Source organism: Arachis ipaensis, chromosome B05 (genome assembly GCF_000816755.2).
Source record: "Arachis ipaensis cultivar K30076 chromosome B05, Araip1.1, whole genome shotgun sequence".
NCBI lineage: Eukaryota > Viridiplantae > Streptophyta > Magnoliopsida > Fabales > Fabaceae > Arachis > Arachis ipaensis.
In genome coordinates, this window is record NC_029789.2 from 107,977,476 (window position 1) to 107,987,384 (window position 9,909).

General features: G+C 35.8%; 1 protein-coding gene across 2 annotated transcripts in view; it reads left to right on the forward strand.

The window, feature by feature from the left end:
* Positions 1 to 9,909, forward strand: part of LOC107643792 (probable transmembrane ascorbate ferrireductase 4) — a 27,359-nt gene that overhangs the window by 16,653 nt on the left and 797 nt on the right. The window lies entirely within an intron of this gene.

Consider the following 9,909-nt stretch of genomic DNA (forward strand, 5'->3'; position numbering starts at 1 on the left):
CTTGCTGTTGCCGCCACTTCTTCTTCTACTACCATTGCTGCCACAACCTCTACTACTGTTCCTATCACTACCTCAACCATCGGAGCCACCACATCATCTTCTCTTCCTACTTCCACTATTGGCACTGCAGCGTGCAGCTGCCACTTCTGCTCCTGGCGGAGCTTCTGCTGCTCACATCTCTCCTTCATAAGAAGAGGGTGAGGAGGATGTTCAGGTTATAGCACCTCCTCCTCTGGTTGTCGATGTGGCACAATTCTATAATAATGATGGTACTCTACGGGCTCCCAATCCTGACGTTGAGACTACCAAATTCTGGAGAGCCAGGTCTTGCTTTCATTCAAAGTCATAAATGTCTTATATTAATATTTGGGGCCACGTTCAACTCAAGAACAAGTCGAGTCTATCTCTTCTTTCTTTCCATCTTCCCGTGAGCATCTTCTATTGATTTTTCGCAAAAATGTTAAGGCTCCTTACTTCCTAGTCGAGTTTTTAGAACAACACCTCCTAAGGAATCTAGCTCTTTATTCTCGACTTGGATGTCGAGGGTATCTTCAACTTACAAGTCTATATGAAAGTCTTTTGGCATTGCTTTTGCCCTTAAATTAGCCACTTTTTACTTGTCCTATACTATACCTCTCTTAGGAGCTAGTTTGGACTTTTGGTGCCCAACTACAAATAACTTCCATTTTCCTTATGGAATGATGTGCCCGACCTTGATGAAAATTTCTGCTTTCACTGGCATTGCTCCTGAGAGGGAAGATGCATGCTGGGTCACTGCATACCCTGATGATGTCTTCGATATCAACTTCGACTTGACCTCTGTGTCAGATTTTATTCAAAACAACACGAGTTCTAAGGCTGACTCTGTGAGTAACAGAGAGCATATAACTTTCTTACTCTTGTGGGTAAATGCTTTTTTTTTGTCCAAAGTCGATTTAGAATAAAAAAAAGCAATTATTTGCCGCTAGCTATCATGCTTCACTGTAAAAAATATGTTAACCTCTCTTCTCTAATGTTGGCTCAATTGTATGAAACACTTTCTTTAGTAGTTAGTGAGATTCGACGAGGTGAGTCTTCGATCAACCCTTTTAGTCCTATCTGGGTTGCAATCCTATGGTTAAAGGCTGTACTCGAACCTTGATTCACTGCTTCCTTTGTTGAAGTTCCAAAAGCTCAGCTTGACGGTATCCAACTTTCTTTCCTTTCTTGGTTGAAACCAAAAAGCATGTCATCTATCGACACTTTTTGTTACTTCATCACTCTCCTTCTCACATCAAGACTAATGATGACTCTTATTACTACCCAAATCCATGTACTTGTCAAAAAAGCGTTGTTGGGTATCTCCATTCTTTAACTAGCCGCAATCCTGAAAATAAAGAGAATGTCGATGAACTGGCCGAAAACCTTAACTCCCAAATTCTTCTTGTGGGTCTCCCTCATGAGTTGACTATAACGACCCAATTTTCAGTATGTCTAGATCATACCAAAAATTGAGTGCTACCAACTTGTCTTCCTAATTATTATCTATTATTTATTATGAGTTTGATTCGTTGTTAAAAGCGTAATTATTTTGCGAGGTACTTCTTTTTTAGAATGTTTGGATTAATAAACGGAATCATTCATAGTCAATTCACAAAGGTTAGCAGATAAAATAGTTATAGACAACGATACTTATATACATCTCAAGCAATTGACAACATTCAGTCATCCAGCCTTTATTAGAGTATAGATTATAGATCTGAGTTAAAACACACACACACACACACACTCGCACACACACATATATATATATCCCAGGTCCTGCTCAAGAAGTCCCTAAGCTAGCACCCAGGCTAGCCTAGATTCTATACTCACCTAATCCTTTTAAACTACAAAAGCGAGGAAAAGTACTTCATTGAGTGGCCACATAACAGCAACATTGTATGGAGGACTTAGGCTAGAATTTGTAGATAAACAGGGTGTAGAAGTCAGTTGGTCTCACAGTATATACATATAAACAGAGAACGAGATTCACCCTAGACTTAGAAGACTACCTAGAGCAGAATCCTCTTTCCAGAACGGTCATCAGCAAACTACGGAAGGGTACTCATGCTTCCATCTGAAGGGGGAAGGGAGAGTAGGGGTGTGAACTTGGGAATTCTTAGTAAGGTCGGGGTTTAGAGTTAAATTCATTTATAATGTCCATTTGCAAGTTTTTAAATCTTTTGAAAATCGATGGTTTAACAATAAAAAATTCAAAACTTTTTTAAAAGAAATCAGTTAATTAACCAGAAATCTAAACTCCCTTTTTAGATAAAAGAATCTTAAAAGTTTCCTAATGATATGAATGACCAACCTGTTCCAAACATAGGTTCATTAAGTCTATGCTGAACCAGCTTGATATTTCATACTTTACTAAACCACAACTCAAACCAATCACGGCCTCAGGCCCATCACATAATGAATTATGGCTTCAGGTCCAAACAGCTCGATCACATCCAATTCACTACAACCCAACCAATTTTAGTCACAAACACAAGTAATAAGGTTCAAGCACAATCAAGAGCAAGTATAGCAATTAGCAATTAAATAGAATTATTCACATAGGCAAACTAATTATAATATCACAAACAAGTATGATGCATGTCTGACCCTACTGCAGGTAATGAGATCATTTGTCGGCTACATACCCGCTTCTGACGTTACCCGGAGTCCTTTGACCAGGTAAGGCTTCCCTATTGGCAATACCCATCGCAAGAGTCCTTTGACTTGCGAGGCAAACCACTGCAAGAGTCCTTTGAATTGCAGGACGGAGCTAGTTAACTTATATATGCCCAACACACTCACTGTAAGAGTCCTTTGACTTACAGGAGCATATGCTAATTATGTGTTTTCTCGATACCTCTGTAAGAGTCCTCTGACTTACAGAATAGCATTATAGCTAGGTATCCCAGGAAAGCATTCTCAGTGGTCGCACCACCATCTATCTGACTGCCTCTCTGCAGCAGATTCTTACATAACCATTCTCAAGCATCGCCCGAAGGCTCATAAGTCACATATAACCATACTTTTCATCACTTAGAAATCATCTTTGTCATCTTTCCACAATCATAAATCGAGCATCACAACATCATAGTGGTCTCATTTCACAATTCTCTGCTTACTCTGTAAGGTTAAACACACTACTATATAGCTTTTAACTCCTTTTCTTTCTAACATGTTTGCAAGTTTTTAGAACTTGTTTCATTACCTTACATACCTCTATACCTTCTCTTATACCTTTACTTAGGTGTTTAATAAAGAGAATTAGGGAATTCTGAACTCAAAACTGCCTTCTTGAGACTTTTAGGAAAAACTGCCTTTTGATCAATATTTTATTACTATTAATAAAATAATATTCAAATAATAATATTTTATTCAACTTTCAAAATTGCATTTTTATCCCAAACTTTTTGAAATTTGCATTTTAACCCCTTTAATTTTTAATATTTGTACTTTGGCCTCTCAACTTTTTTTAATTAACTTTCAACCTCAAATTTTTTAATAATTATGATTTGACCCCAAAATCATCAAAACCAAAAGCTTTTCTTGTCCTCCAAAAACCAAAAACATTTTTTCAAAAGTTCATCATCAGATTTCAACTTGATTTTCAACCAATTTTTCAATCTTTACGGTAACCGATTTTTATCCAATTTTTGCCAAACCAAAGAGCAACCTTTAAGTCATCAAATACAAATTAAAAACACATTAAATATATTGAATATCATGACTGGAAAGCCACGTTTTCCAGCAACAACAACAGCAACTTCACAACCTTCAATAACTTGATTTTCAAGTATTAAAACAACAAGATCTCATGATCAAATCATCACACAAACACTCAAAATCAAGCCTCAAGTAACAAGATCTGATTTCACACTTCAAGAACACAACCAATCATTGATTAATTTACCAAACCTTACTTCCTTTGCAGCTGCCAAGAATTGAATCAAGAACAAGCTTCAAAAAGCACTTTTACGCCTGATTTAACATAAAAAAAACAACTTTAGAACCATATGAACCATGAAGGTTGAAGCTTCATGATGATGAAAAGAAGGTTTTCCGCAACTTAAAGCAGCTAGAAATCACGTTTTCTTAGAGCCTATGGTGATTGAACAAGAGATCCTAAGAGAAAATATGAAGAAAACATCATCAGCTTGAGTTTCCACCATGGCTGAAACTTCAAGGAGGAGGAGCAGCCATCATACCTTGATTTTCTCCTTGAAAATTGATATAGAAATGAAAAGGAAGAAGAGTTGAACACTTTGGTCGGATTAAATTTTTGATAGGGTTTTAGTTTGAGAAAGAACGGAGGTTGAAGCTTAGGCATCCATGAAAGTTTTTCTTGATTTCTCTCATGGTATTTTCGAATTCTAGCTTGTTTTGGAAGAAAAGGTTGATGATAATGATGAGCTTAGGGACCCGTGAGGTTAGGATAAGCATTATCCTAAAGTTTGGTGTAAAAATATCTCAAGAAAGGATAATTACTAAAGTTAGATGTATTAGAATACAAGGGTTTCTTACTTTTTCCTTAAGAAACCTTTGCTTGGAGAGTATGAAAGAAAACATGTGGTGGCTATCCCTGGGAGAGCCATGTGTCATAAGGTGCTGAGTCATCAGAATTTAATAATAAAATATCATTCTGAAGATAATTTAATAATACATCATATTACACTACTAAATGATAAGCATGAGCTTTACTAGTATAAATGGTACTAGTAACAAGATAATCATGAGAATAAAAGATGTATGATGAAGCATTAGCATTGCTAAGTTCATCTAAGAATGCCGGTATTATCCATTACCGATAGATTTCTAGCTCAGTTATTATATCACTAAATATATATCAACATTAATCACAACAAATGAAATAATAATATAATATTTTAAATAAAATAATAATATTTGAATATTATATTAATATACATTTTTTTTGAAATTCGGGACCGACTCGTCACATAGAGACTAATGACGGAAGTTAGAATTTTGAAATTCGGACCTGAAGTGGCTCAAAAACGCAACTTTTTGCGACGTGCTTGCTTAGATCAAGAGAGGTGTCTGATGCAGTCAAGCTACAGACTCAGTAGCTTGATGACACAACATCTGCGCAGTGGAGGTGCTTATATGCACTAAAATTTCTAAAAATTTCATAAAAATTCTGTTTGATCACGAAATAGCGTTGTTTCTTCGAGACTAGGCTGTTACATCGACCATGGCTCTTAAAAAGAAATTGGTCACCTATTCCCCCCTAATATGTGTCGAGACAATTTAGTCTTGCACAATTGTTGCCTTCTCCTTTTTATCTCGACCTTGGAGCACAAATAATCCATTATAAGGTATTGAGTTTGGAAGAGTTTGATCAAGTTTTGGACCTCAATCACCAAAGGGTGACTTCTCAATATCAAAGATATGACATCAAATTTTGCTTTCTCTCGACACCTGCATTCCACAAGTGGTGGTTGACCTATTATAATTCTCATTGCACATCATCTGAACAAGCACTCTCTAATTTGGTTTTTCCTACTGCACAGACTGTCGCATGATGGAAGAAAACTAAAGGTGAGAATGTAAAAAAAAATCTTAAATTAAAAAAATATTATAAAATAAAATGGCATTTCAGGAAGATAAAGTATGTTTTCAATGAGGCCTTAGAGGTATGTGAAAAGAAGAAGTAAACACACTTTCATAGATGTCTCGACCGTTACTTCAAGACTTATGCTCGAGATCCTTATGCTAAAAAAGGACACTTTATGCAAAAGTTCAACTTCCATTCTTTTCCCAATTTCCCTTTTGGTCTTGCTGATCGACTACTTAACCCTCCTAAAGGAGTCTTAGGAGTGAATTACTGACTCCAAAAGAAAGATTCTCGAACTCTGGGCATCAACATGATTGGTGTTGTTTATTACTGGGGCTTTCGAAATAAGATTCATGGTCGAACGAGAATCACTGGATATCCTCCAGGTACCATATTTTCTTAAAATTTAAACCTTTGAGTCTTTACTTATCTTATATTCTCTATGTCTTTTCAGCTGCTCGACCTACACAGATAATTGGTATGGCTCCCGACCCCAAACTAGTCAAGGAGAATTGGGAGTCAGAAGAGGATGCTGCTCCAAATAAGACCAAATCCAAATGGGGTCGAGGAAGAGGACGGTCGAGTGAGGCCACACTTTTCTCAAAAAAGCATAGTGCTGTTGACATCCTTCTTGGAGCTAACCCCAAGAAAGTTCAAAAAATAAATCCCACCATTTCTTTTAAGGTATTTTTGGAACACCTTTAAGCTTCTGTCCAAAGTTTGTTTTGCATAAATACTTAATAACTCTTTTCTATTCAGTTTAAACAGTCGAACAAAGCTCCAGATCTCGGGTTTAAGTAGAAAGTCGCTCTGAACGAGAGGTTGACCTATCCGATATCGAGACTGAAGTGACTCAACCTACTCCTCCCATTGTTCCTCGACTGGTGGCTATACCACCCATTCTCGTTTTAAGTCCAGTACAACCCAGTCCGTTGACTGCTGCCTCTCAAGCCTCAACTGATTCTCCATTGGAAAATTTCTTCACCATTTCCATATTTCATTTTGATTGTTCATATTCACATACTTATCTTTTGCAGGCGAGCTATATGCCTTTGCCAAGTAATGCAGAAACACATAGAGAATCAGGTCCTATTTCGACAAATGCTGTAGTCACTTCTACACTAACTTCGGACACAGGTCAAACTGCTGTCAAACAGGATTTAGAACCCCCAGTCCATGTTCTTGCACCAGAGACTGGGGATTTAGATTTTGAAGAATTCAACTTAGATCTTGCCAACATTCTGTTAGAAGCTCGATAAGTATACTCTTCAGAAGGAACAAGAGTTCTCTCGTCTTCAGAACCAGAGGTTGTTCTTTTTATTCAAGAATCATAATCAATTCTTTCGATCCGTGAAGATCTGAGGAGGTTACTTCTCCTGAGCCTCAAATGCTACCAGGTTCTGATCCTCTGGTTGTCGAGAGGGTGAACATAATTCTCGACTGCCTCAACCATCCTTTCGAGGAGATCAACAACAACGCTGACCTGAAGGTTTGACTCTTCAAAGCTCTTGGTTTTCTGGACCAAAAGATTCCAGCTGGGATCTATACAGTTCTAGGTGTCTTTATTGAAGATATTTACAATTATATTTCCAAGTTTGAAATAGTCGAGGAAAAGTTGAGCAAGTTGATCGAGGCATTGGGTAACCATGACGCCCAACTAAAAAAATGTAAAATGGAAAAATCTCAAATCGAAGATGTCTTATCAGAGGGTCGAGCTAAAGAGCAAACATTGGTATCGAGAATTGAAACTCTTGAAAAAGAAATAGCTGAGTTGAAGGCTAGGAAGGGAAAAATTGCAACAGCTAACTCGACTCTTACTCCCTGGCTTGAAAAAATTAAGAAGGTACATTCCTCCAAAGTCTCGAGTCGATCTGCTTTACTAGAAGCCATCACTCAAGCCAACAGGGTTAAAGATGAGATTTCTCAAGCCGCTACCACCTTGGGTAGAAAATAAGAGGACTTAAAGCTTAAATTTAGGACTTTGTTTGAATCTTAATTGTCTGTATTATGATCGACTCTTTGTATATGGTCGACATTTTGTTATGAACTCTCGTATTTAATGATAATTATATGTTTTGAGATATTTTCCATTTATATGTTCAATCTTTCGATTATTTCTTATATCTCTTAACTCATATGTATTACCATCAAATATTTTTTCGACCTTAAAAGTTCCTTCCCATAATGGTGACTATTTTCCTTTAACTTGTTAGGTAAGAAGCACTAATTTTAAAAACAAGTCACCAACTGCAAATCGCTTCTTCTTTACTTTTTTGGTTGTATGACTTAGTTATAAATTCTTTCTGTCAAATTATTCTATCTAAAGTCATTAGTCGAGTTTGATCTAATTCTTTTAGTTCATCTATCATACTCAACATGTACTATTCGACAGACAAATAATTTTTTTTAGTCACTCTGATGGTTTGTAAATTTATCTCAAGTGGTAAGACAGCTTTGTGGCCATATATAAACTCATATGGTGTCAATCATGTAGCCTCCTTAGGTGAGCATCTATATGCCCATAACACCTGGCTCAAGGTATTATGCCAATTTTGAGGGAGTTTCCTGATATGTTTTTTAATCAAATTTATTAGAGACTTGTTGACGGCCTTGACTTGACCATTAGCTTGTGTATAATACGGAGTCGAATGTATTATTCTAATACCTCGTGATTCAACAAACCCCTTTATTTGTCGACCTGTAAACATGGTCCCTTGGTCTATAGTCAAAGTATGGGGGATGTCAAATCTATAAATGATCGATTCCTCAATGAAGTCAATTATCTTGTCTTGGATAACTTCTTTCATGGCACAGTTTTCACCTACTTTGTAAAGTAGTCGACTGCCACCAAGATAAATTTATGCTTCAAAGTCAAAGGAGGATGAATCATTCCTATTAAATCGAGAGCCCATCCTTATATAGCCAAGGTTTGAGTATAGCATATAAATCAAAGGCAGGGACTCTTTGAATAGGTGCATGTCTTTGGCATTTTTGTCAAGCAAATTCAATACAATCCTTCATCATTGAAGGCCAATACAATCCTTGTCGATGCAAGATCCAATGTATCTTTCAACCCGACTGGGGAGCTCTACAAATACTTTCATATACCTCGGCCAAAGCTAGATAAGTTTCTTGAATGCCAATACGTTAGAGTAAAGAACCATCGACACTTTTCTTAAACAAATCCCTTCCAATTAATACAAAACTCAACACTAGGTATTTAACCTTTCGATCTATTCTTTGATTAGGATTTTTGATATGGTCAATGATCTTGAGCCTCCAATCACTTACGTCTATTGTGTTTGCGCAAAAAACTCCTCTTAAATCCAAAAGAGTTAAATTAGTTTTGATTTCCCTTAACTTTTTCATCAAATTAGGAGATATTTTATCCAGAAGTCATTTGAGCCAATTCATTAGCCTCTTGATTCGACTCTCTAACTATGTGTTTTACTAACATGAAGTCGAATGCAGCTAATAGTCGAACTGTTACTGCAAAATACTTAGCCAAAATATTCAGAGAGAAAAAGGGGTGGGATCTGTGATGGCAAATACGGGTATTAGGGCAGGGTATGGTTTCTTTTTTTTTTATAAACTTAAACGGTGTTATTTTGAAGCAGCCATTGAATCAAAAAGTACTAAAAAAGTCCGGCTGATTTCGACAATTTACCAGTTCTCTACCAATTTGACCGATTTTTAAACTGTTTTTTTATCATACCATTTTTAAAATCAACCAAACTAACCAAATAATCGATTTTCAATTAATCTGATTGAATTGGCTAGTTTGATTCGATTTTTAGAATCTTAATTTTTATCCTAAAAAATTATGGCAGCATTTTGAGCCATGTTACATGACAATATCTTTTTTTTTTACTTCTTTAGTTTAACATATATCTTTAATCTTTGAGTGAAGATCTCCACGGTGTCGGGGTACGTTCCCCGTATCCACTTTAAAATTTTTTTGGGTTTCTTCCTCCTTTTTTTTTTTTTTTTCTCTTAATATTTGCACCTATTATCATATAAAAAGGTCTTTAATATCTAACATTAATATCTACTTGGATGTTTTATATATATATATATTTATTTTTTCCATGATATTAATATTCATAAATCTTTTTTAAATACATATAACAAAATTATTAGGACAATTTTCCTTTCTTTATGATAATAAAGCATAAAAAGTAGAAGTTATTTATCACACATCAACACTTAATAAAACAAACTAATTAACAACGAAAACCAAAATAGATATTCTTTATATTTTATTGAATCTAAGACCCAAAAAAAAAAGTTATAAAGACCAAGATAATTTCCTTATT